The following is a 25,703-nucleotide window of genomic DNA, read 5'->3' as shown; positions in this document are numbered from 1 at the left end:
AAAAAGGGAATAGAACCAGCCACAGAAAGGGAACGTGAAAAGAAAACCAAACAACCAAACTTCGTTTCATTTTCCCGTCCGTCAGGAGCATTACCGAGAGCGGGAACCGAGAGCTTTGAAAGCGTCGAGCATGCCAACGAGCCAAAGTGCAAACACCAAATGTGGAAATCGTGCCCGATATGCGGGAGGGCTACCGAAGAGAAGGAGAGAGACAGAACGGACGAACTAGATCAGACTAGAATCAGCTGTATGGGGCGCTTTATGGTGCGGTATCGATTACCGTTGCGAGTCGTGATGTGGTACCGTGGAAGCGGAATGCACATGTTACCAGTGCTCGTTACCTAGTTTTGCATCGTAAACAGGCAGATCAAAGCAAGACTTTGAATGTTTCTCGCACATGCAGTCTACCCTCGGAATTCCTCACCGACGGGGCGACATGGCTATGTTTGTTTTCCTTACGAGCATTAACAAGAAGATCAATAGGACAGTGTTTGTGTGTGTGTGTGTGTGTGTGTGTGTTTTGAGAGTTCAAAAGAGTGCAAAGAAAGACCGGCGACTGGAGTTTGGAAGGATGGAAAACGAAACAAATAAAAAAATGAAAGCACAACTCCTTGGCGCTGCAGTATGATGCTTACAGTAAAAGACTCTCCAGTACGCACGGGTTGGTTTCCGGGCAGAGAGTTGTGGAGAGGGTTTAGGATAACCCGGGTTGGAAACATGTCCAAAGCAACATACTTGTTGCAAGTTTAAGTACATTCGGCTATGGCACTGTTGCGATACACATCGCCCCACTGTATGAACAGGGAAAGCGTTGCAGAAATTACACCAATAGGTCTAATATGCATCGCTTTTTTTTTGGTCTGACAGAAAGTGCTAGCGAAGACAGGAACGGGTGAACTTACCGTTAGTCACACACGGTCACAGACAGACGAATGTTTGTACCAGGAAATGTGGGGAATGAAAATCTATACTCAACGCTGCCGTTTTCTTCACCTATTTTTCCCTGATCTGAAGCTATAGGGCACTGGGAAAGTTGTTCCTCCAAACAACACACGTTGCTAATGTATTCAGGCGCATTGCAGACCCTTCTGTCGGGGGACGATTAGATTAAGCGAAAAACCTACATAATCCACTCCCGTACCCGCGTGCGTGTGGGATGCGGATTAAATATTATACATCTTCTCTTCCTCCCTCTCCTTCTCAAGAGGTAGGAGCAGCCAGTTTTGGGATTGGGATTAGAAGATTGTCGCCTGCATAAAGGGGAACCTGTTTTTCTTTCGACCCAACTCAACACAACCCCTCCGTGTGCCGCATGATGCTGGTACTGCAGCAGTGATAAGTGCCCACCGGCTTAGTACAACTTTTACTTCAACTTTTCATCCCTTTCCGCTCCACGCCCGCTCCGGGCAATGTGCAGAGGCGTGCGCCCGCCGAGTGCATCGCTGTTTTCGCTGCAGCGCCCGTCGCAAACGAATTCGCTCGGAAGCACTACTAACTAGAAAAACCACTTTCGCGACGGTACAAAATTTTAAGGGAGAGGAAAAATAAGGTACTACTACCGTCCGCCTCGTCCGTTCTCTTGCTCGCTCCGTATCAATGCGCGAGTTTCGCTTTATTGCGATTGCGCGCGTGTTTGCATTGATGCGCACCGTGAGGAAGATTTCGTTGGCGAGTTGCGTTTAGCGCCAAGCGACGAACCTCACACGGCAAAGCAGTTCGCGCTGGGAAAGGAATTCACCAATGGGATGGTGATTTGTGGCCGCCGATTCGCTGACAGGGTGAAAAGAATTTTCCATTTATCATGGACGTTTGACAAGACTGGTGGTTAACGTTGCAGACAGCGGGCACATTTCTAAGCTTCCTCCCCCGTACGCCGTTGCATGTAACCTTCGCGGAATGAGAGTTATGCTGCTTCGTTCCTACCGAACAACCCTTCACCCCGAAGAGAGTGTGAATATCAATTTGCATATCAAAACAGCAAACGGGAAATTTAAATGAAAGTGCATGATCACACGCGTTCTCAGCGACCGTGATCATCGTTGTTTGTTTGCCCGGTTTTTAGGCCATTAGAAACAAAAAAAAAATACAACACATTACTAAAATAACTCTTCCCGCCAAATGTCACACTTGCACCTAGCGGTAGGACAAAACAAATGACCCTTACACTGAAGGGTGCTTTGTACCGTGCTGTAACGAACCGTCTCCAGATGGTCCGCTATCGTACGATCTAGCGAACGAAGTCCTCTAAACGCCGGCGGTGTAGCATGAAAGTAAAAACAAAACCGTCACGCGTTTCATGTGCATACATTAGTGTGGGGCGTCTGGTTTCGTGGCTTCGAAGGCGTTTGAAGACGATTAAGCGTCCCGGTTTTTGGGTTGGGTTGTTTAGATGACTCACCATCATCGCTACCGTTGGTCTTTCCAGGGCAGTAAGCAACTGTGATGAAAACAAAGTTTCGTGATCATATGGAAGCTTATGTCGACCTTAGGATTTGCTTTCGATTTCTAGTTCTCTTGTTGCGTTTGCGCTGTAGTTTGTAATTTCAGGAAGAAGTTATTTAGAAGAAGTTTATTCTATAATTGTTCGATGGCCCTTTATAGTGGTGTAGCTGATGGCGGCGTCGGTCTCGGAGGAAATATGCAAGCTTTATTTCTCGCTGGAATAGTTAATAGTCTCGCTGGAATAGTTAAGTTATAATAGAGAACTTTATTGAAAACATGCCTTTAATGATACGAAGCACAACCAAGCAAATAAGGGAAGGATTGTTCCAAGGGGTTGTTGACTTCAATAAGAATGAATGGTAGCCTTTTGCGGACGACTGACAAAACCACCATTAAATCCGTTGCCATTTGTAACAACAATATAACAAGTACACTCTAAACCGGATACATCTTTGGTACGCCCAGGCAAAATAAACTTGAGTGAGTTTGTCCAGATGGCAGGGTTTGCGCCAGGTACCAGTCAACCCGTGGTAGGCGTACACCGCGGATGTAACGAACTGCGCCAACACAACCCGAAATGTGACAATTTTGCGGCACAAAACTCGTTTGTCTTACGGCACGAAGCTTTGCCAAAGATCAATCCTGCTGACTCCACCTCGCGCTAAAGGCAAAAAGCCGAATTGAACTCTGCTTCCGATGACGTAAGCCATGGACAGTTTGGCGTAAAAGTTCCACTTTCCTTTTGCACCCCGTTCCACCAATGATCTTGCAGCCGGCAAGATCATCTCATCGATTATTTGATCTGACTCGTCCGGGTTGTTGTTGATCGAAGTTTTGGTAACAGCAAACATTGTGGAGCACGATTGTGTAACAATAATTTTGAGAAGAAAACAACGAAACTTCACCGTACTGTTATTAACTCCCGAACCGATTCGGGTTCGGATGGATGTATTTTTAGTGTTCATCACGCCTATCTTTAAGCCCACTGCCGCCTTTCGTCCATCAAGATTAAGTAATCTTCCGTTTTCACAACCACCAATCGGTGGATTGGTTCTTCGCGTGCTTGTTTTTTCCTTCTCTTTCTTGTGCGCTCGTGATCCGGAATTGTCCAGAGTATTGGCACAGCGTAGTCGCACCATTTTTGGCAGTGAAGGAAACGCGAATTATTATGCACGATGATGACGCACGACTCGAGGACGGGGTTGTCGATCGTGTTGTGGATTTGTGGTTCACGGTTAATGGCGAGTGGATGAAGCAGACGCACTATCAACGCTATCCCGATTGGGTTTGTCCTTCCAGTTGCGGAGCGCCCTTTTATGGTTTCGTTCAATGAAGATTGAATAAATTACAACAGCGACACCACGGAAGCGGAAATCAGCCATTTCTTAAGGCAATAATGGATGGCCGTGTTTTCGCCGTGAACGAAAGTGACAGACAGCTCGTGGTTGTGCATTGCCCTACCTATCTGGCCACGTGTTTTGGCTGTGTGTAGCAATTTGTTTCTCCGCAATCAAGTAATCACTGTTGGAAGGGTTCTTTCGTGGAGCTTCTCTCGTCTAAAATCAGTTGCGTGGAACTTTACCCGCAGTCGCCCAGAGGGTGTGAAGTGTGAGTGCATAAATTATCTTTCAGCACGTGCGCACGGGTCTTTAAACAAGGCAACGGAGAAAAAAAGGGGGAACTCAAACATCACGCAAGAAGCATCTCGATTTGACCATTGTTTCACCCATTTGTATCCACCCCATTGAGTGAGGGGGTTCTTGCTGTGTTGCATAATGGAACAATGTAAACGCTGGTAGAGCAGAGGTTGTTATGCCCTTGCGCTGAAGAGCCGGCGCACTTGACGTGGGCAACAAGCGCCCTGCTAGATGACAGTTACCGAGTGGTCCCATCATACCGCCACGGAACAATGGCATCGATAATGAAAATTATAATGCGGTCCAAACTCGTAAATGATGTCCACTTGCATAAAACGGCACAAACGGCCCCGGCGGAGTTAACCTGAATTAATGCGGTTCGGCTTATATGTTTCACCGTGTACGTAGTAAGCCACTCCGGCGGGGGGTTTGTCGGTCACATTAAGAACGACGCTTTATTAAGGGCTTAACGTTTCCGGGGGGGAAAGAAAAGGGCTGGTGGAGACGGGATTTGATGTTAATTAAAGAAAATGTGTTATTGCCTGGGCACAAAATTACAACGGTATGCGCCACCGTATGTCCACCCGTTGACATAGGGAAGGAACGAATTGACAACGGTTGTCGGTATTATGTTTTAAGCTTCCCTTTTTCTCCATTCTCGCTCGGTGTAGCTCTGGAACCCGCCGTTCGAGCCCATTTAGACACAATTATGAATTTAGCTTAATAGACCGCTCCCGGATTGTTGCTGCTGCCTGTGTTGTAAAACGGAGTTTAATTGTGTCACTGAAGTACTGGTGAACTACCGTTCCGTTGGCGTAGCGATACAGTTCTTGCAGAATGTTGGCACTTGGGAAGCTTCTCAGTGATTAATATTCCGCACCATGTCGGGCAAGCACATTACAAAAGCATCTTCTTGAGCTACTTGCAGTTCGCCTCCGGAAGCATCGCCAAGAAGCACACAGAAAAGAAGCATCATCTTAACCGCAACCGCACAGTGCAGCAGGAGTGATGGCTGACGAGAGTGTCATCGTGGGCACCCGCGCAACCCCACTCACTTGCGGACCTTTCGAAGAAGCAGCGGTAAGACTCGTTACAGTATTTATAGATTTCAAGGTCTCTCGCGCAGTGCTACGCAGCGCCTAGCCTTCAGGCAGTTTCCGTTTTGGCTCACCGTTTGGGGCCCGTGGGTTGGAGAGTAGGTTTAGGTTGGCAGCTGTTCGCACTCGGCACTGGCACAAGGGCGGGCTGCCTTGGTATGGCATTGAAACAAAATATGACAAAACCCCGCGTCGAAACACACCCGTACACCCGCATACGCGCGCGATCGATTCGTCGTGGTTTACGATTGATTTGTTATGCAAATTGGAATGTAGTCACGGTGCGGCGCCGGTGACGGACATGATACTCAGCGGCAGAAGGTGTGGTAGCGTTTCTGACGCACCTTCCGCACGTTTGGTCTCTTACGGGAAAGGTGGGAAGGAGTCTTCTCTTATGAACGATATGGCATCATAATCGAACGTTCGGTGAAACGCTCACGCACAAATATTGCCCTTCCAACTTGTCGTTGGCAAACTGCCGGAACGAATGATCTTCTGTTTTTCTTTCCATCCATCTGCTGCCCTCTCCTTCTCCGGCTCGTACTCGTACAACCTTTCACATCGGTGTCAAGAAAGATGTGTATGACATAATCATTAGGGGGGGTTTGTGATTTTGGGGAAGTTTCGAAGCGGGCCTAACCCGAATGTGCTCCGTACCTCGATACGGTTTTGGGCTCTACGAGGGCAAACCTTTCGACCTACAAACACTCAGCCCCGTGACAGGTTACGCAAATGAGGCTAAACCGTTTGACACCGATTTTCCGTATCGCAGGGGTGTGACTTTTGAATATTACGATAATGTTTTTGTGAGCATTGGTGGAAACTTTTACTAAATTAACCTGAAAGTACTGCAAACAATTATCCATCATATTGAATAATTTATGTTAATTTGATCTTAGTGTGGACTGGATGATTTTCATTCGACATTGTTTAATTTAACAATTTTTCCTCTTCACTACTTGTTAGAAAAAGGACAAAGTTAGCATACGTTGTTTACTTTAAGAAATTTTTATTCCGATAATAAAGCACTTTCCAGAGAGTGAAGAAATAAATCAAAACTTTACTGTCAGTTAAGCCTTTTTATATGGGTTTACATTAAGGAAATATTTATTTTACACCACCATCTATCTTAAGCTGAGCTCAACGCAATGAGATTCAAGCACTTCCATTGCCTTTTGTTCGATTCAACGATCTGATGTCATGATCAAGGATTTACTCGACGATGGTGCTTGGTATAAATCGAAATTCACAACAACCCGGGGCTGATGTCATCGTTGTATACCTGGCCCTGCTTGGTGTGGTTGAATTAATGCACTGAATTTTCATTCCACTGATTGAATCCGCCACCACACTGCGTATGTCAAGATCGGTCAATGACATTGGTTGATTATGGTAACGTGTAGGTATTTATGGATTTTTTGGGTTTCTCTTCGTAAGTTCCATTTGATGTGATTTAGATCGCAGTTGATGTTGCTGAGTTAAGTACAACAATGTACTACAGCGAAATTTACTGTCCATTAATCATTCTTCCTTAAGGAACAGTTGGTGCTCGTGTGCCATCAAACCCCGTTAATCGATTTTGTTCTGTTCGAAACGAACCAAGTATTAGTTTTGATTGATTTTCCAAAACGACCCAGATGCCCATAACTTCCGTTCGCGTTTTGCCGCCCGTATGAACCGTGGGAGATTGTTTTAGCTACAGGGCGGCACGTTTGTTTGCGTTCGGCACGGTTGCGAATGTTTAACGCCTCTCAGCTCGCAGTCTGTCTGTCGTTTCATCACGCAGCGCAACGCTCTACCGGCAGATGCTAAAACCGTCGGCTCGATTGTTCTTTTCGGTAGAAGGTGGCGCAACTCACGGTTCAATTCGGCTGAAACCGCCCACAGGCACCGCATTTTGCTGCACAAATGAATCACCTGTTTCGTCATGTGATCTTCACCGTAGTTCTTTTCTTCGATCGAGCTTCTTCATAGCCACACCATCGACAGCACACCAGTTTACTGGGTCGATCGTGTCTGTCGTGACACGGTCCTTTTCATTCCAGTCTGTGCGATTGTTCTGGTTTTGCTTCCGTACCGTGTGGAAGACCAGCACAACCAAACAAACTTCGCACAAAAGCATCAAAATATCTACGCCACAATAATATGACAGCGATAGTTTTGTTTCCACCGTTACCGCAACACCGTAATTACGCACGTTTACTCCCTCCCGGAACAAAAGACTTCAACGCCCCGGTAAGCTAGGAACCTCACAACGGCGAACCCGATCGTGGCTCTCCGCGTTCTGTCATGCATGAGCGGGGTTGTGTGTACCAGCACCTGTCTGTGTTTTTTTCCAAACGTCCAAAACGGTAAGCTTGAACGATTGATGTGACTATTCACAGTGTGACTCCGTTTCGAAATCGATCGGCTGTAAATGATCATTACAATTATGTATTGGACTGGTTGTAGGAAAATAAAGAAACCAATCAAACTCAGGTTCGGGCAAAGTGGAAAGGCTACCGGTGGTTTTTAGTTTTGGAGGGACAGTATAGAAACCACAACCGGTACAGATGGCTACAAATGTTTGTGGTTTTGTAGCGACATTTCGGTTGCTCGTAGAAGTTTCTTTGTTTCAATTCTAGTGTGGCTTCTGATGTGGTATAATTAGCGTTTTATATATCCGTTGAGAATCATTCTTATCGTGAGCTAAATTATATCTTCTATGTGCTCCTTTTGTGCTTGAATACCTCAATTTTTACAATTAAATAGCTTTAATGACATAAATAATTGTTGAGGTGAGCAGACTTATCTTTGAAAAATATTTTATTCTTGGCAAGAAATATAAGAGCGCTTATGTTTAATAATAAGCACATGTTTCTGGAACTTGGAAATTGAAACAGTAGTATGTAATTTGCATGCAAAAGCAAATGCTCATAAAATTAGCATAATCACTGATTGTTAACCGTATCGTGTGTGCGTGTGTGATTATATTTTAAGAAGCAAAAACACATTTTCGGTCATTGTCACTGCAAGGTGGTCCGGTAGCGTATACGCAACCCGCATGCTACACCTCAGCAAACCGGTGACCAAATCGCTTGGCTGCACATCCCAAGATGCAGCGGCGGCTGATGTTATGCCGCGATCGTGTATAACAGTTTTTTTAACTGTGAAAGGACCGTGACAGATTCCTGTTGTTTTGTTTGCCAAACACAATTATGAGCCTTTGTCACGACAGTGCTGTTTTGCGGAATTTTCAGCATTAAACTGTGCTACAGCTAAAGCTGCGCTTATAACATAATTCGTTTCCTTCCCTCCCTGGGTGGACATTCGTTTCTGGTCTTCTTCTACCACTGGCTTACCTTGAAGGCGCGTCCGACAAACCCAGCAAGATGACTTTATCCTTTTGTGGTTCGCTGTATTGTGCTTCGCCTTATTTGGACAGTTGACCACCACCAGCGATCGCTGTGCACGAACGTTGCCGCAGTGGAAAGATTGCAGCAAACGACGAATAAAAAACAACTCAGAACGATCAACCCTTCGGGGGGGAGTGATAAAATATTCAATCTCCAAACACGAAAACCAGTTTGCTGTCACTAACACAGCGTGGAGTGTGACTTCTTTTCGCACACGGCACGTTTGCGGGAAGGTTTCGGTTGTTGCTTCACCTGTTAATTTGGAACTTTATGATACAAAAACGATCGGAACATTATGCAAAATGATGCTGGGATGAGATTACGCACTTTTAACACCACCGGCACACCTACAGGCACATAAATACGTTCACACTCACACAATGTGGCAGCTTGTTTCTTCGCACTCGCTCTCCGGAGGTGGGAATTTTGCATAAATATGCTGATCTTTTTTTGTTTGCTTCACGAACCCACTTTCACATCTTTGTCACCTCCATCGATCCAACCGGTTGGAGTTGCGAAAATAGCACTTACGCACTTACCAACACGCGCGCACCGTTTGTCAGTATTTTGTTTACAATACAGTTCACAGCATTAATTCAAAATACCACCAAACGATACCGAAAACGACACAAACAACACTATCCACCGATCACAGGCACAACAATTCTATTAAAACACCCTAAACGGGATGGGAAATGAAGGTAAAGAACGATGAAATAAGGTTGAATACAAAGTATTGCTGATGCTGCCACTCTGCTGTTTCTTCTGCTTCTTATGCATTTTTCTTCCCCATTTGATCGAAAGTGTCTTTGCACGGTCATTCTTTGCGGTGGATGGAAAAAAACACCATCGGCCGTATCCCCTTCTACCCACTGAGGCACTGAGCAGGTGAGAAGATAGAGACGCGACCGAATTCTTGCGCATTTTTACATGTTTCATCTCGCCGCATTCAACCGTCCGATCCGGGGATTTTCAGTGGCTACTTGATGTACGGTGGAGAATGGCGACGTGATCCTCTCGCTTATGCGCACAAACACACTCACACACAAACACACAGAGTAATAATCGGACGGTCTGTACCGTCCATAGCCAAAAAGGTTACGTAAGGTTTTGTCTTTTTTTTCGTTCCCTCCACGCGTACACAAGTGCTTGCGATGGGTGCCTGAGATGGCCACGAAACGGTGATGTGCAATACTGTTTGTAGCCAGCAAAGTTTTTTCTCTTCCCCCAGCTTTCTTAGCATCACCAAATGCAATGCCAAAGCGGTTTGTTGTTACCTTACCGGCTGGGCGGACCGTGGAGCCAATAACACAGCGCCGTTACCGAACCGCTCGCGGTTCGTCTATCGATCGGCCGCAAAGATGCGCCCAGAAGCGCCAAAAGGAAATCGAAAATGAACACTGAGAAAAGTCGAAAGGTAAAAGCGAAATCGATCAAGATCGGCACGAATGTCGGGCGGAAAAATTATGAACGATGTAATTTATCGGGGCTCCATTTGCTGTGGAGCGGCTTTGGAGGGCGCGGGAATTTCGGAATGGAAGATGGTTTGGGAATCGTAATCAAATTACCCCGTACTGTCACGAAACGGGACCTGCTACGGTTGTTTGAATGATGATGCGTTCGATCGCTTTATTTCCCATCCCGAGATCGATTCTCACTAATAACCGGGACACCACCGGAAATGAGTTTAGGAACCACCTGTTTCAATCGTACTGTTCCGCGGAATCAATCTCCGGTGCAACTTTGATTGCAATAATGCGCATTTTTATACGCTTTAACCTTTAGTCACCCACTAACACATCAGCACTGATAATGAACTATAAATGATTATGATCGATGACGCGATCGCCTGCACGATCGACCCGATACGCCATTTCCTACACAGTTTACACACATTTGCACCAGCGAACGGCACACAGCATCCATCGTTACTGCATTGCAAAAATGTGTGTAACTTGTCACAGTGCGTTAAGGTTTCCCTTTTACCGAGCACACGTGCACTATTTTGCTCCGTTGCAAAACGAAAGACTTGCGCGGTGGTATAGGCGCGAAAGCGGCTACACTTACTACCTGTAGGAATGTTTTGATGCTTACAATGCCGTCACCACCAACGGAGAGCACAACGGCATTCGGAATTACCGCGCACGCGATGGCGAAACCGTCTCGGATCGAGTGAGTTTCAAACCAGTACTGAGGCGCGCTGGTTCGTTCTGCTAGTGCCAGACCCCGCGGTTGGTACGATCGCGTGAGTTCAGTGGTCGTCAATGAGCGGTCGAGCTCATGTTGGTTTTTGAGTGTTCGATTTTCAATAAACTGTGATTCTAGAGATAGTTTGTTTTAGAACGAATAGACGAAATTTTTTATCAACATCATATTTATTATACGGTTTATTTATAAATTTGGCACCTAATGTTTCAATTCATTTTGTTAAAATAAGAAGAAATTTCGTAGTCTGTGAAATCAAATTAAATTATAATTTACAAATAAATTTAACAAATTACGTTGCATGTTTGGTTGCTAATTTTATACGAATTATTTGTTTTAATCTCACAAACTCAAAATACTCTGTTACTTAATGTTTTATTGTTCTTTATTTTATTCTTAAAGAATAGTACACGTTAAAAATGTGTTGACAAATTTATTGTATTGTTAGGATTTTTTATATAATATTTCGATTTTCCATGCTTAGCACGTTACTCCCATTTTGTGACATAAGGGTTGGTGTATAGCTGATTGCATACCTTACGGCTGTAAGCTATGTAAGCTTTAGATGCGCGCAGGTTATGTCGAAATAACATAAAGCATAAGTCGACAAAGTCGACATAACAGGGATTGGCAACCCAATCATAAATGTTGCTACATCTGCAAGCGTCTTGTAAGTATGTAACAGCATAAACAAAAAAAAGTTTATGCTGTTACATTTTTATTCAAACTATACAGCAACGCGTAAATGCTACAATCAACACCATCATAATCCCGTGCGATTCTATTCAATCAAACAGGCTGTAGATGTAGAGGGCAATTTAGAAAAAAAGAGCTAAAGCAAGAAAAATGGTGAAAGTAAAGATACGCGATAAAATAACAGTTTGAATCGGTCTCTCTGCTTACGGTATATAGCTCAACTCGTGTACCCGATAAAAGTTTTTAATTGGATTCCGTTCTATCAGCAGCTAATCAGCAACGATGAAGCGTTCGTTAGTGAGAAACGAACATTGTAGAAAGTTGTGTGTCGATGCAAATAACTAACGCAAAAAAAACGATAGTGAAACAGTTTTGCAACTTGTCATCTCTATCGGTGAGACAATTTTAGATACTGGTTCTAGAAAGAAAAAACAACGATTGGTTTACATTATACCGATGGCGTGAAAATGCAATCCGTACCATGTCATTTATGCGATAACAAAGTTGATATAAATCTGTTTTAATAACTTTCAGGAAAAAAAACATTCAAGTGAAGTATGCAATGTATTATTCCATGTTAAAAACATGCTTCGACGGTACAGCTGTGAAATGTGAAAGTGATGAAATTTCATTATATGATTGAAACTTTTAATCATGTAGAGAAGCGTACCGTGCTAATTAAATACTTCATACTTGCCATCCAACTGAATATAAACTTTCCGCAAATGCATTCTGCGAATCCTTCCTGAGCTATAGTCAACCATGCGAACGGGATAGTTATAAGCATGGGAAAATCATGCTTCAGTTGTTTGTAAAACCCCGGTGTGCATTAATGATAAACAAAACCTGGTCCAACGTAGTGTTGTTTAAATTGAATTTATTTTTCCTTTTACTGAAACACGGTTGCATTCAATGGCGAGGCTGCAAATAGCGGAGGCTGCTCTCCGTAATCCTTATTTTTCGAACAGATATTCTGAAACGTTTTTTGTGGGACATGTTTGCATAATTCTCGACCCATATTCCACCATCACAGCGACCTTTGTTTCTAGATTTTCAACTCTACACTTAACTCCGCTCACACAATCTAAACACCTAACTCAAATACAATATAATGACTGGCACGTGTTGCTTTTCTGCCGAGCAGCTCACATGTCGAAACAGAATACTCGCCTAGAATGGGTTCTACAGTTTTTAATTATCTTCGGTTACAAAGTGCTCTGCATTTGCTCATAACAAATGAGCCTTTTCCATTGTACAGTTACTCATTTTGGGTTGGTGATTAGGCAAATGTGGGCAAATATTATTGTGACAAGCGAGAAGAACATAAACTCGCACCCCGCTTAAACCGGGATGAAAAATGTGTTTAATTTCGAAACAAAATTTCGAAGGGTTGAAAAGAACAAGTTTGGCCCCAATTTCATATACGCAACCGGTCGCGCTTTCTGGCAGCATTGGGAGCTTGCTCATGTTGCTGGACACACTTGCACACACATAAATAGCAACACAATTAAATAAGCGTAAACGAACGAAAACAACATCCAAGTGGCTAAGAAAAGGGAAAACAAACGAGAAACGAACACAACAGTATATTTGCGAGAGAACATAGAAAGAAAAGCAAACATTGGACTGTATCGGTGAAAATGTCGCGTCTACGTTCACAGCTATACCAGGAGCGAAGACATCGCGGGAGCTTGCTATTCGCAGTAGGAAAGCTATGGTTGCTAACCGCCCGACAGCACGCATGGGCAGGATGGGCAAAACACAGTGCCACAGGGAACGCACACCAGTGCGGAGTTCTCCGCACTCAACTTCTCCTGGCTGTGCGAGAGCAAGTTTTTCCTTGCTTGCTGAGCAAAGAGCAGAAGAAAACGGTGAGAGCCTTTATCAACGTGCGTATCTCCGACGGGAATGGTGTGCACCGTCTGTTACAATTCAACAATTTTCTCACTCAAAGGCTTAACATAATTCTGTGACGGAAGTGTGTCTGTGTATGTACAACGGTGTATGTACAAGGAAGAAGTTTTATTATTTGTTGTGATTGCATTTATGGATACCATGTTTGCCTTCTAATCACATCGTAAGCGACAAATTCCAACAAAGCACACCTTCTAAAACTGTAACGCAATAGCTCATTTACATCTTAAACAAGCCACAATAACGCATTAAGCGTCCTTCACTGTCAAACAAGATGGACGCGTAGCATATTCTACAGGTTATTTTTGATGATGGTCAGTGACTATCATTCTTACACGACGGGAGAGTGCAAAACCATTCCCGCTCGAGAGGGTTTGTCAATGTGCGGTACGAAGATAAGAAGCTGTTTTCCCCATTTTCGCACGACTCTGCTCTCTGGCTCACTTTCGCTCTTTATCTCTGTATCTCCGTTCTGTACGGCATCCCTTAACACTTTTCCTTTTATCTGCGCAGTCATGCGTGTGGAAATGCATCGATTGAGGAGAAAGGAGTTCCGGCTCGACGCGGAAAATGAGTGCCCAGTAGAGGTATTCATTCTGGTTATCAATAATTTGGTGTCGTAGTTTGCTTTCGAATGCATTCACATCAACAATAGTAATGCAACTATCAGGTTTTTGCATTTGAAAGTAGCAGAGGATCTGATGTCGAATGTTTTTCAATGATCGAAAAAACTAGCAATTGCTGAGCGAGGTTTATCAAGAAAAAAAAAGTATCCTTATTACTCTCTTTAATTAAAAATTTTAAGTACCTTTGAATTGCAATTCCCTCAAACGGTTTGTCGTGTCATTAGATAGAATTTTACATAGCTATGGCTTCAGTTTTTGGATAAATAATAACACAAGGGCCATCTGATCTGATGCAATCTCAGATTATTATCAATCTTCAATCTAGTAGGTCTTTAAGCATTGGAACATAATTATTTATCCTTAAGAGCATCTCATCATACACACAATATGACTACGATAGAAGCTATGTTTGAGAAGTAGTAGATATGTTATTTCTATGTATTTTTTCCCTAACGTTTACTCATGGCAGAACCCTTTTTTGCCAATAATTTGTTTAAATTCACGCCACGCACATTCCAACATTACGCATTGATGTGATTTCGCCACCAGATGTGATGATATGAAACCTTCGATCCACTAAAAGCACAGTGTAAATTACAATTAAAAATATAATTTAAATTCAGCGCTGCACAGTTTGGTAAGCCAATCATATTGTGGTAAAAGATGGTTACAGAGTAAAAAACAAAACAAAAACTCGTTGGCATCCAATTCCCTTCCAACGTGATTAATCTGTAGCATAACTTCCATCAACGCAGCGTTGATTGCACAGTAAACTTCCGACCACAACCGTAAACCATCAAACAAACCATAATATTGCAGAATTCCACCGAATTCGATTCAAATATCAGATTCTGGCGTATAAATCCATTGCAATTGCAAATGCACCGATGATGGAATTTATGCTTGGTTGGAAAGTTCAAACACATTCGAGGGGCGCTCCTTACTTTCCGCCGACCATAAATGTGGAAAATGTGTTTGACTGCATTGCCAAACTGCAATCAGCCAGGGGAAAAAGAAAACATTTTTCGGTTTCGAGCTAAAGCTACGGAAATTAAAAAATAGAACAGCAAATGTTTGAAAAAATCGACAGAAAACCTCGTCAAAAGAAGCTACCCGATCACATAGCGACTTCTAAAGAGCGACTGTCCCATAAGGAATTGTGGCGCATATATGCACTGCACTGTTGGGTTCGTTTTGATTTCTGTTCGTGGTTTCGTGAGTTGGTGCAATTTGGGATTGTATCCTGCCGCTCGGCATCCCATCGACAGTACATCCTTCAGCATGACGTGATTTCAGCAATCCATCACGCCAGCGTCCTTAACTTTTGTCACAATTACGGTATCTATTGCCGGGATACCTTAGCAAAAGAACGGCCCCTGATGGTTCGTACCGCGCAACGCGGTCGGGTTGGTGAATGGGAATGGGAATGAGCCCCAACGGTAGAAGCTAGATAAACTCAATTTAAGCAATTTGTAGTCGTTCTCCGACGGTGTAGATTTGCAGCAAAAGGGAAAAACCAAACCCGACAAGTCACGAACATTATCGTCCCCATCACGGTTGCACTACGGTTGCTATCTCTATATATTTCTGATGAAAGATGAAGCAATCGTCTCCGAGTTTTGCGTGATTTACAAACGTACCAGCAGAGGTGTAAGGGTGTACAAGATATGGCAGGTCATAAAATTGTTCTGGTTCTAAACGTGCACGGCATGCAATGACTGTGCCGGGGCATGGGTAAGGCAATGGAGCTGTGGAAGGAAATTGGCACCCACCTTCCCAACGTGCCAACCCCAAGGTGGGGACCGGCAACTCGGGTGGGGGTGAGTTGTTATTCGAAGATCATCATTTTTAACGAGATGATTTGCTGTGATTGGTGAATGGTTTAAACTTTTTGATTACTTTCGTCAACGTGCTTGTGCACGCCCGGGTGTGTTGGGTTGTAGCATTATGGTAAAATCATTATCGTTTTGTAACGGCAAACTATAGCGAAGCGAGCGCAGGAGGAAAGAAAATTGTGTCACCGAAGGGTATGCAGGTTTTAAAGCAGCGTTACCGAAGCGTGTCGGGCTGGGCCGTGCTGCCGTTGGTAGGGAAAACTTTTAATTATGTTTATGACCGAAAGCTTCCCGCTGGGTGTTTTGCTCCAAAACAGAGCGTTTCAGTCCCGGCAACCGAGGACCCCCCACTGCTTTACACCTGTAGCTACCGTTGAATTCTGACCGAAGAGTTTGTTTTTAGTGCATTGGGAAATGTTTGTTAGTCAATTTTACTCTCCAGTGTGGTATTAATTTTTTTTTGGAGGAAAGAGAATTTGTTTCGAAATTAAGTGCTAGGAGGGATTTTCACCAAATTGGAATGGAAATAAATCAATTTAAACACCATAGTAAGTTATTAATTAGAACTTTCGTGATTATTTTTAATTTTACAAAAATAATTTTTAGTTTAAGTCTTACGTAAAAATTAAATATTGCATATTGTATTATTCATGCTTTATAATGCAAATATTCATGCTTTATAATGTGCCTCCAGTATAAAGTAATACTGAATAAGCATGAATTTTTTCATGAACCCGTAGAACGACCAAGCCATTTTGTTACTGAAAATATGAAACGTCGTAATTCGTCGTAACGGACGAAAATTTTTATCACATAATAAGAACAAAGGATCGAAAAAATCAGTCGAAAAGAGAAGTTGAGTATTTCGAAAAAAAAAATGGAAAATAAAAAGTTTAAATAGCAAACATCTTTAATAAAATACCTCAAACAAAGTAACATATGAGTACAACGAATCCTGTTCCTGGTGAACCCTTATTCGTCATGTTTTTTCTTGCTATTTCCTATCGTCTTTTCCAGCCATCTGGCACCATTTCCACTACCCATACTCAGTTTGATTCATTCTCCATAACCGGCATCGTATGTTCATTGTCATTTTCCATTATCCACAATGCGCGAACGACCTTGTCACAAGTATTTTCCAACCCATATAGCGTAGAAAGGGAAAACACGGAAGAAAACCTGATAGCTAGTAAGGGTAAAAAAGCAATGGAAAAACCAAGCCACAACGGCCACCAACCATATTTCCTGCCCGATAACTTGCTAACGAGCGAAAGGGAAAACCGGCGAGATTTATGATGGCGCAAGAATTAATTTCACTTTTGGAAGTCGAATTATCTGTCGAAGATGAGCGTCCGGGAAAGGCGGGAAGCATGGGAACAAAAACCCAAAGTTCTCCCCCGGTGACCGCTTCGTATGGCCTTTGATCTGCTTTAAAGTCTCGCCACACCGCTGCTTGAAAGTGGCAACAGGGCAGTGAAAGAAAACAAAACGGATGTATTTTTAGCAACGTATCCGCAGGTTGACCGCCAGGGAAAAGCCGGCAAAGCCCCAAAGTGTTTGAAAAGTTGAAGAATTTTACTCTTGCTCTGGAACGAAACCGAATGGAACCATTCCCATCGGAATCGGAAGAGCCCATGGTTAGGAGGCAAGTTTTGAAACTTTCCTACCAATTCTTAATGCGTCCGTCATCTTTTGCGGTTACAGCAGAGTGCTAAGGTAAAAAAGAATCCAGCGGCCAGTATTCTGGAGATTTATTTATTTATTCCTTCCACACGAGTTAGAAGCGTAGCGAAATTCTACCAACTTTCGCTCAGTGTCATGGCGGGCGTTTAAATAATTGACTGGGCCAGAGCAAACAAGACGACACGACAATCTAGCGCGAAAGCTTTCAGAGTGAATTGGTGTCCATTTTTCATCTAGCCTTCAGAACGGTTCACCATTTATTGCATTACAACTGTCAAACATTTGACAGATGCTATGGCAGTAAAGGAACAAATGACATGTAATTGGCCGTCTTAGAATACTTCTAATTGGAGAATTTACTGCAGAATTTTTAATAAACCACCACCGTTTGCTGCCAAAATTATCCACAACTATTGCTGTGGGTCGTTATTAGCAATTAAATTACCCAGACACAGACCTATTCCAGGAATCGATAGTAGCTAATAACGTATGGCATCAAACGTTGCAATAGGGTATTGATCTTTTTTCTTATTTCATGTTACCTGTTTTATCCCGCTTGGTAAAAGGAACACCATCATCTACAGTCATTATCATAACATTTCCACCGGGTGTACAGGATAAAGATAGAAAATGGTTCACAGTATAACACGAAGCTGTAATATTTTTTCCATCCTAGCGATATAACGACGCTTAAATACGTGCGTTTCTACAGACATGCTTTCATCTTTGGTTCCCTCTCAGGTGGCATCAATTCTTTGCCTTCCTTTCCCATCCCTGTGAAGAATGTGCGCTCATCGGATCCATCATATTGCAAGGGAGACATTTTTACGCTGTCTGCTCGAATGCGCTCGATCCTAAGTAGAACCATGAACGATCATCAAAGTAGGTTTCGACGAACGCAACAAAGCTGTGTCCACCGTTTTGCTTCACAGTCTGCGGCCAGAAAGAAAAAAGCTTAACCGAGCGCTCCCATCAGATGCCATCCTATGCTTAGCGGACATAATTGGCGAAAAAAGATGTTTTGCGATGCAGCCGAGTGTGTGGAATTGCAGCCACGTCGACGTTAGCGACACGATGGCGGTAATGAGTCTCTTCGCTAGCTCATCGCACTCCTGCGACGATGTCTGACGTTACGGGAAGCGACAACGAAGTGTTGTATTATCTACCGCTACATTGTAGGGGAATTCTTTGAAAACATGCGACACGTGCTGCACGGGACAGAATGAGACATTGCGTAACATAACGATGCTGCTCGTCGGCTCGTTGGTGCGGTCGCTATGACCGGTGTGGTACGGTGATTATCTTGGCATCATAAAAACAAGAAACTTTCATCATCTCTGTTGAAGCTGCAAACGCAAATAATATTCCTCGTGGCGTTTCACCATTCGTTATTTGTATTTGGAATAGAGCTAGCTAATGTGTGCAACAAGTCGTAAGAGAAAGCAAGAAATTAAATTGGAATATAATCTCGGTTCATAGATTCCAGGTTCTTATATATTTCTACGCTTATGTATGTTGCTGATTCACATTCACTAATTCATGTTTTTTCCTTATTGATTAACCATAGCTCATAGTCTAATAATTAGCCCTGTTTATGTTCGGGCGCCATCTTGACAAGAATTGAACACGGACTATATTACGCCTACAAGTATGCAATGCTACTATCTTTTCACCTTCTGCTACATAGCATATTTAGCATTTTATTGCAACATAGCTATTCCACTAACAAAATACAAACGAACAGTATTGGCAGACCTTGAGGCGTTTTAAACCCAAAAAGCATTTCAAGTTGAGGTTTAAATTCTTCGCCACAATTCGGGATGCATAGGCAACCATATCGAATTAAACCAATTAATGATGTTCTTGCATTTGATCAATGACTCTTCAAGCGAATGGTATTAAATTCAAGTTGACCAAATCAGGCCAAACTAATGAAGCTGACCTTTCGATCAACCTGTCGAAATTGAAACCATTCTCATTATGGTGTCTCATCACATTCGCAAAACAAAAACACCGCCAGCATGTCATGTGCAACAAGCGAAAAGTTTACTCCCGCGTGGAAGAGAGCTGAATTCTTGACATCCTTCCTCTTCAACTGCTCAATCCGACACATCATCCGACCCGTCAATCATGTCGAAACAACTCCCGATGTCTTATATTAAGCTCACAATGCAGTGAAAATATGGCCTCATGTCATCGGTTCCATTGTATCGTGCTCGTGAAAAGGAACAAAGGCACAGGCGAGCTAATGCATTGCATCGCCGCGAACTCCGTACGGTGAGCTCGCAACTGGGGACCTCCCTTCCAAAGCCACATCAGACGATTCCCTCCGAGCTGGACCTTGCCTCGAAAGGATCGACCACCATGTCAAACATGCCACCGTACAGCAAATCGAACGGATGGATGTCTTTGGTGCGATATCGTATCGGAACCTAACGAAAGGGTTACCGAAACTTGACCAAAAGCACCGAAAGGATCGGGGCAGGATGGAACTTTATGATGTGGTTGCATTTTACCGGTTGCATTTCGAAACTTCCGACGCTCCCTGACGCTTGCTGTTTCACCTAGCCCCATGTACGGATGGGATGCGCAATGGCTACTCAAACTTAATTTCGAAAGTTCGCTTTGGTCACACGCGTACCAGCACCATCGTTACCGGTGTGCGGATGTCGGTTCGGATTCCTTGCAGACACAAATTATTCGCCCAGCGAGCTGTACTTCGACTTACGGACGATTGCTGTGCACTTTGGAATGTCGTACCGTTCGGTAGTGTTGCTTCGAATTTCAAACCGAAGCGAAGACACATGTTTTCGGGTTGGCGTGGTGCTTCATTTCGAACGGGTTGGTGGTGGTTCCGAGGGACAAATATATATATTCCCATGGACTCCCATGGACCCAAATATTCCCATGGACTCCGTCCGTATTCAGTTGTTGTAACAATGTGCTGTCCTGCATTCCATGGCAGCTGTGGTGCTGAAGCCGTACGACCCAATTGCGGTCAGTTGATGAGCTTCAACTTCAGGGTCAGAAGGTGACGTTAAATGATGGAAAGTTGCGGTTTTGCAGTACCGTGCCTGGGGAAGCAGTACATCGGTTTTGGGGCATCCAATCCTTGACCGCTCGGATGTTGCAGGGGATGTCTTCTTATGTCAACAGTAACTTGTGCGGTGTATCCGGGCGACTGGTGCTTGTTTCTCGCAAACCGGGGAAAAACTTGTTCATGCTGTTGTGTTGGAAGTTGACCCGCACACGATTTGTACTTCGTGACAGTTGCGCACATCCCTACATTTGCTGTATCACATTTAAATTGGTTTTCTTTGTTTGTTTGCTATTAAAGCCATGGTTTCACAATGAGATTGTATTTTTATTACTGTGTTTATCCAAAACGTATTCAAGGAAAATGCATTTGTCCCGATTTAAAATCCCGCTGTGTCTGTCTAAGGAAAACTACTTATTTTGAACATTTTTATTAAATCACAATTGATCAGACATTTCAGAGCTCTTGAAGAGTGCTGCCCAAATGTCAGACGGCAAAAGGGAGCTTTTAACTAAAATTATAGCCTTTTCAACATTCGTCCCCACTATGCCGTGCAATAAAGTTTGGTACTTAGGGGAAAATCCGGCTTTGCTTCTTTCAAGTGCTGAATCTGGCCAAATTCTCTTGCAAGTTGCCTCCAAAGCTGCAAGAGTAATTGATATCAATGCATCTGACAATCTCTGCAAAACCCACCCGTACCTCGGCGCAACTTTCCACAACTCGTCGTCGACGAAAGGATAATGCAATCCACGGTGGAAACTGGGACCAACTGTTGTCGTGGCTTTCCTATTTACCGCATCTTCGCAAAATGGGACTCATCAAGGAAGTGGCAGCCACTCTACAAGCAGGACATCTCGAATCTGGACGACAGACGGAGGCTATTGAAAACTTGTCACGAGAGTTTTCGCACAGCGTGATGGTTTTCCCGCTGCACGAACGTCGCCCATTGTTTGTGTTTGTGGGAGCGGGTGTGTTTTTCTCGTTTCTTGTCACCACTTTCGCTTAAACCTAGTGTTGCACTCCAAATGCTCACTCTGTCAAACCCCGTTGCGCATGAAGTATACAGAGAGTGTTTCGTTAACCCCTTTAACGATACGGGATGCTTAGGGTCCTTCGTTTCGTAAAGGCTCCTTATCGCCCAACCGTTAGAATGGAAGATAACACTGCCGCAGCGGAAAATCGTGAAAACCCTTCCGCTCTCCATCAACTGTCACCGACGTCCTTTTATGCCGTCCCGTTTCAAGCACCAGAAGCTTAATGCGAACAAAATGGGACGATTTGTTTTACTTATCCGTCCATGCCTTTGATACACACTGTTCTACGCCGGCATTCTTCGCCGGGCTGGGGCTTCACTATTGTCCGCGGATAGAGGACGGACGCACCACTGCTATTGCTTATCCATTTACACAACCCTCGAAAAAGGGTGGCACGGTGCGAATGTGAGCCCAGAAGGAGTAGTGTGCTCCGAAGAAAAGATAAAGAGATCCTTCCGTCGATGGTCTCTTCATTGTGAAACGATCCGTTGTGTTTATTTTTTCCCCTTTTTCATGGTGGTGGAAGCTTCTTTCGACGTTTGAAGTTCCCGGTGTCCGGGAAGGATTCTCTTTGGGAAATCTTTTTCCTCCGGCCGGCAGAAAGCAGGATCAAGCATTCTTGCAGCTTCGGTTAGGGATGGTGAAATCGACCGTTAAAAATGAATGTCTTGAGATCGAGATAGTGTTGGGGTCTCGGATGGGGCTTTGAGACGGCCAGTGCACCCAATTCGTTGTACGGCTATTCTGACGGTTGAGTGCGGTCTATTTCGCCGGTAGAACGGCCAAGCTATAATGTAAAATGGATCATTGGTGTAATGCGGCAAACAAGTGAAAGATCGAGCGGGTGAAAGCAAACGGAAAGAAGATAGAAATATTTGAAATTCTTTGAAAGAACTTAAAATTGATTATTATGATTTACATTTATCAAACTTTATTTTTCAATTACAGCAGTACACCCCTGAGCAGCCATGTCTTTCTTCCGCGATGGAAGATACAAAACAGTGCTCGACTTGCATTGTCTAAGTACAATAGTGAAAGCATCCGTACTAGTGGCTCATACCATGCCACCAATAACCATTACATCCACGCTTTACTTCGTGCAGAACACTCGTCTACGCTCGGTGGCCCAATTGGCCCCAGGCATCCATTTATAGCGTAATTACATCAGTCATCATCTATTCATTTTCACCTCAAACCAGCATTCCCATCTGGGATGTTGAGATGTTAGTGGGATGGAAACGAAAGTAGGAAGTTACTTCCTCGAGTGGAGAGAACTTCCTGCATGCTCGTTCTTCCTTCCGTATTTCCGTTTTTTAGACGCCCTGTCGCTGTTGGAATGTGACGGTGGGCAATAGTTTCATTGAATGTGTTATTTCTGGTGAATAAATGCATTTGATGCAATTCAACACGTATGAGGAATGATTGAAAAATGTTTTACAACGTTAAAATATTAAGAAATGTTTAGTTAATGTCGAACATTTTAGAACCTCTTTTATATTGATTTAATATTTGTTGAAGTGTTGTGAGGAGTGTTTTGTACCGCGATTATCTAGGTGGATCCTACGTTGTGATATCTTTTTTGTTAATTATGTAATTCTGTTTTATGGTTTGTGCGGCGTGTGACTATGTCCGTTTATTACGACGATTACAGAACGACTGACTGACACATCAGTCAAAAGTGTCAAAAAGATATTGTCCCAAACAACAAATTCTCGCTTCTTGCATGCAATGCAAAACCAAACAAGGAGTATAAACATAACAAACGAATGATTTTAGAAAACACACACTATTAGCCCTTGAGCTATACCTATTACATATTTTACAATTGAGAAATATATTTGAAGTGTGTAAATAAGGACGACAAAGTATGGAACAATAATACAATTTTCGCTTTATCTAACTTCACTTGCGAATTAATCGTACGCATAACGCGTTGAACGGAAAACAGTACAACTAATCTCCTTCCTTGAACATCGGACAAAGTGTTGTATCGATAGCGTGTTACCAAGTTCGACCATCTAATTCAAAATAATTCATTTACCATTCTCAATGATAATGTAATTATCTGCCAGAACATCAATGCCTCGATTGGTTCCCCCAAAAAACCCACTGTTAAAATCAATAATGCATTAAATCATAGTTTATGAAGCATAAGACCACAATACACAACCTTAACTCGATCAACGAAGTTACACAGTCTTCCATTGGATACATCACACCAGTGCTGTCTTTCCGTTTCGTTTGCCACGTGGAATTAGTGGTCCAGATGTGTGTGCCTGACCCAACTCCGAACCGAATCAAATTCAACCAACCGGAACCGGAAGCAATTACTTTTGAATTACCATTATGGTGCGTGTGACTGACCCCGTAGTATACTTGTACCACGTGTCAGCAGTAACACTATTCCATGCCATTGTCTGAACAACAAAATCGGCATCGTCACCTTGCTAAACAGCAACCATACCCTCGAAGCTAAACACCATCGTCAATTTACGAGCATTACGAGATCGCTTCATTCCTTTCAAACGAAGGCCAAATTCCTGCCAGGGGTGTCTGCAAGAGCCCGACACCAAAAACGGATCTATTGCGTGCTGTTTGGGTGGGTTTGCGTTTTTTCGGAAGGTTAATTTAAGTGTCCTGTTCCGTCGGTGTGTTCATGGCCCGATTTCACGTCCCACTCGGTACACCGTGCACTTCATTAACTTTCACTACAGCGTTTCGGGCAGGACAGAAATTGGCTTCCTATCTTGGGTGAGGATGTGCTCAGTGTACCAAAGCAGACAAACCCTTGAACCTTCCGCAGGCTAGACTCAATGGGGACCTATACAAGGTGAAGGAACAGCAACAATAATGATAGCAAAGCGCATACCAACAATGAATAAGGACATTTAGTGTGTGTGTGTGTGTTGTCGTGCTTAGCCCCAAGCACGAGACGGTGGTTGGATGCCAGACCCGAAAACTCCTAGCATCCGAATCAGAAGCATGATGAGTGTCACCCGAGGTAAATTAGAATTCTAGCCCTGCTGCCGTATACTACTACGGGACGAGCTGTTCCTCCAGTTTGCCACTTTTCCGGTCCACGCTGTTCACGATGAGGAAAAAGGTCACGAAGACCTTGAATATTCCCACTTTTTCCCTACTCATCCACAACATTCGTATACCGATAGGGAATTCTGTTCGTTCCCTTCCCAAAAACTGATAATACCGAAGCGTAATCCAGGTCACGGACTACATACAGCCAGGATCCCACCCACACACACAGACCTACACAAATGCCACTTCATGGCTTGCCTGCCTGTACCGTTTTCGTGACAATGTTTTTCTTTATTGAATTAAATCCTTCAGACCATCGACTCTCGTTGTCGTTGTTGTCATCCTCGTCATCATGCGGGAAGCGCTGGTTGCGCTTTCTTTTTGGAGGGTGTGGAACTTGGAACGCCACCGCAACATTGCTCCTTCTGTCGACTTTCGACGGAATCCGGATTGAAGGTATGCGAGCGCGCTTTATAAACGAACTCTTCATACGGTGAACGTGGGAAGCGTTCTCCCCAAATTACTAGCTTGAGGGAGTACGGATTCGAGGTTTTTCCTTCGCCCTCGGTTGCACGATTCCCGGTACCCGGCCGTAGCAACCTTTAGTCGACATTAGCGTGAGCGCACCCATCACAAGCAGGATACGCTTTCGATTCAGTTTGCATCCGCTCCTGCCTACACTTCCTTCAGCGAAACGCAGAAACTCATTCGTCATGCTTCGTCCGGGTAGGAAGTACCGGAAAATCGGTGGGAAAATTAGAAAACTCCTGCTCGCTCCTGGCACCACCTGTGTGTGTCTGGGGGAAAGCTTGCGCCGGTTTGTGGGATTTTCCCTTTTTAACGACTATTTTCGAGCGTATCGAGATACCGGTGATACTGAACCCTTTTTTCGGGTACAGGTTAAGGAAAAGCATCCGTTGCCTCGATAGTATCAGTATTGCCTTTCGATTGCATACGTTTCAGGCGCGGGTTAATAGGGTAGCTTAGTGAAAGGTGTGCAAAAGAAACCTTCCCAAGCTCCCGGGCCGCCCAGAACCCTACTGGTAAGGATGTTCTGTGGTTGCTTCAT

The 25,703-nt window shown here is 43.8% G+C and overlaps 1 protein-coding gene across 1 annotated transcript in view; it reads right to left on the bottom strand.

Annotated features, from left to right (window-relative positions):
• LOC128302208 (uncharacterized) overlaps positions 1-8,679 on the bottom strand; it is a 79,243-nt gene extending 70,564 nt beyond the window's left edge. Inside the window, exon 1 of the mRNA XM_053038968.1 lies at positions 8,518-8,679. The gene's annotated coding sequence lies outside the window, so the exon portion shown is untranslated. The remainder of the gene's footprint in view (positions 1-8,517) is intronic.
• Between the last annotated feature and the right edge of the window lie 17,024 nt (positions 8,680-25,703).

This window comes from Anopheles moucheti, chromosome 3, assembly GCF_943734755.1.
Source record: "Anopheles moucheti chromosome 3, idAnoMoucSN_F20_07, whole genome shotgun sequence".
NCBI classification, from domain to species: domain Eukaryota; kingdom Metazoa; phylum Arthropoda; class Insecta; order Diptera; family Culicidae; genus Anopheles; species Anopheles moucheti.
Note: the sequence above shows the minus strand (reverse complement) of the source record. Positions and strands in the feature narration are given on the sequence as shown.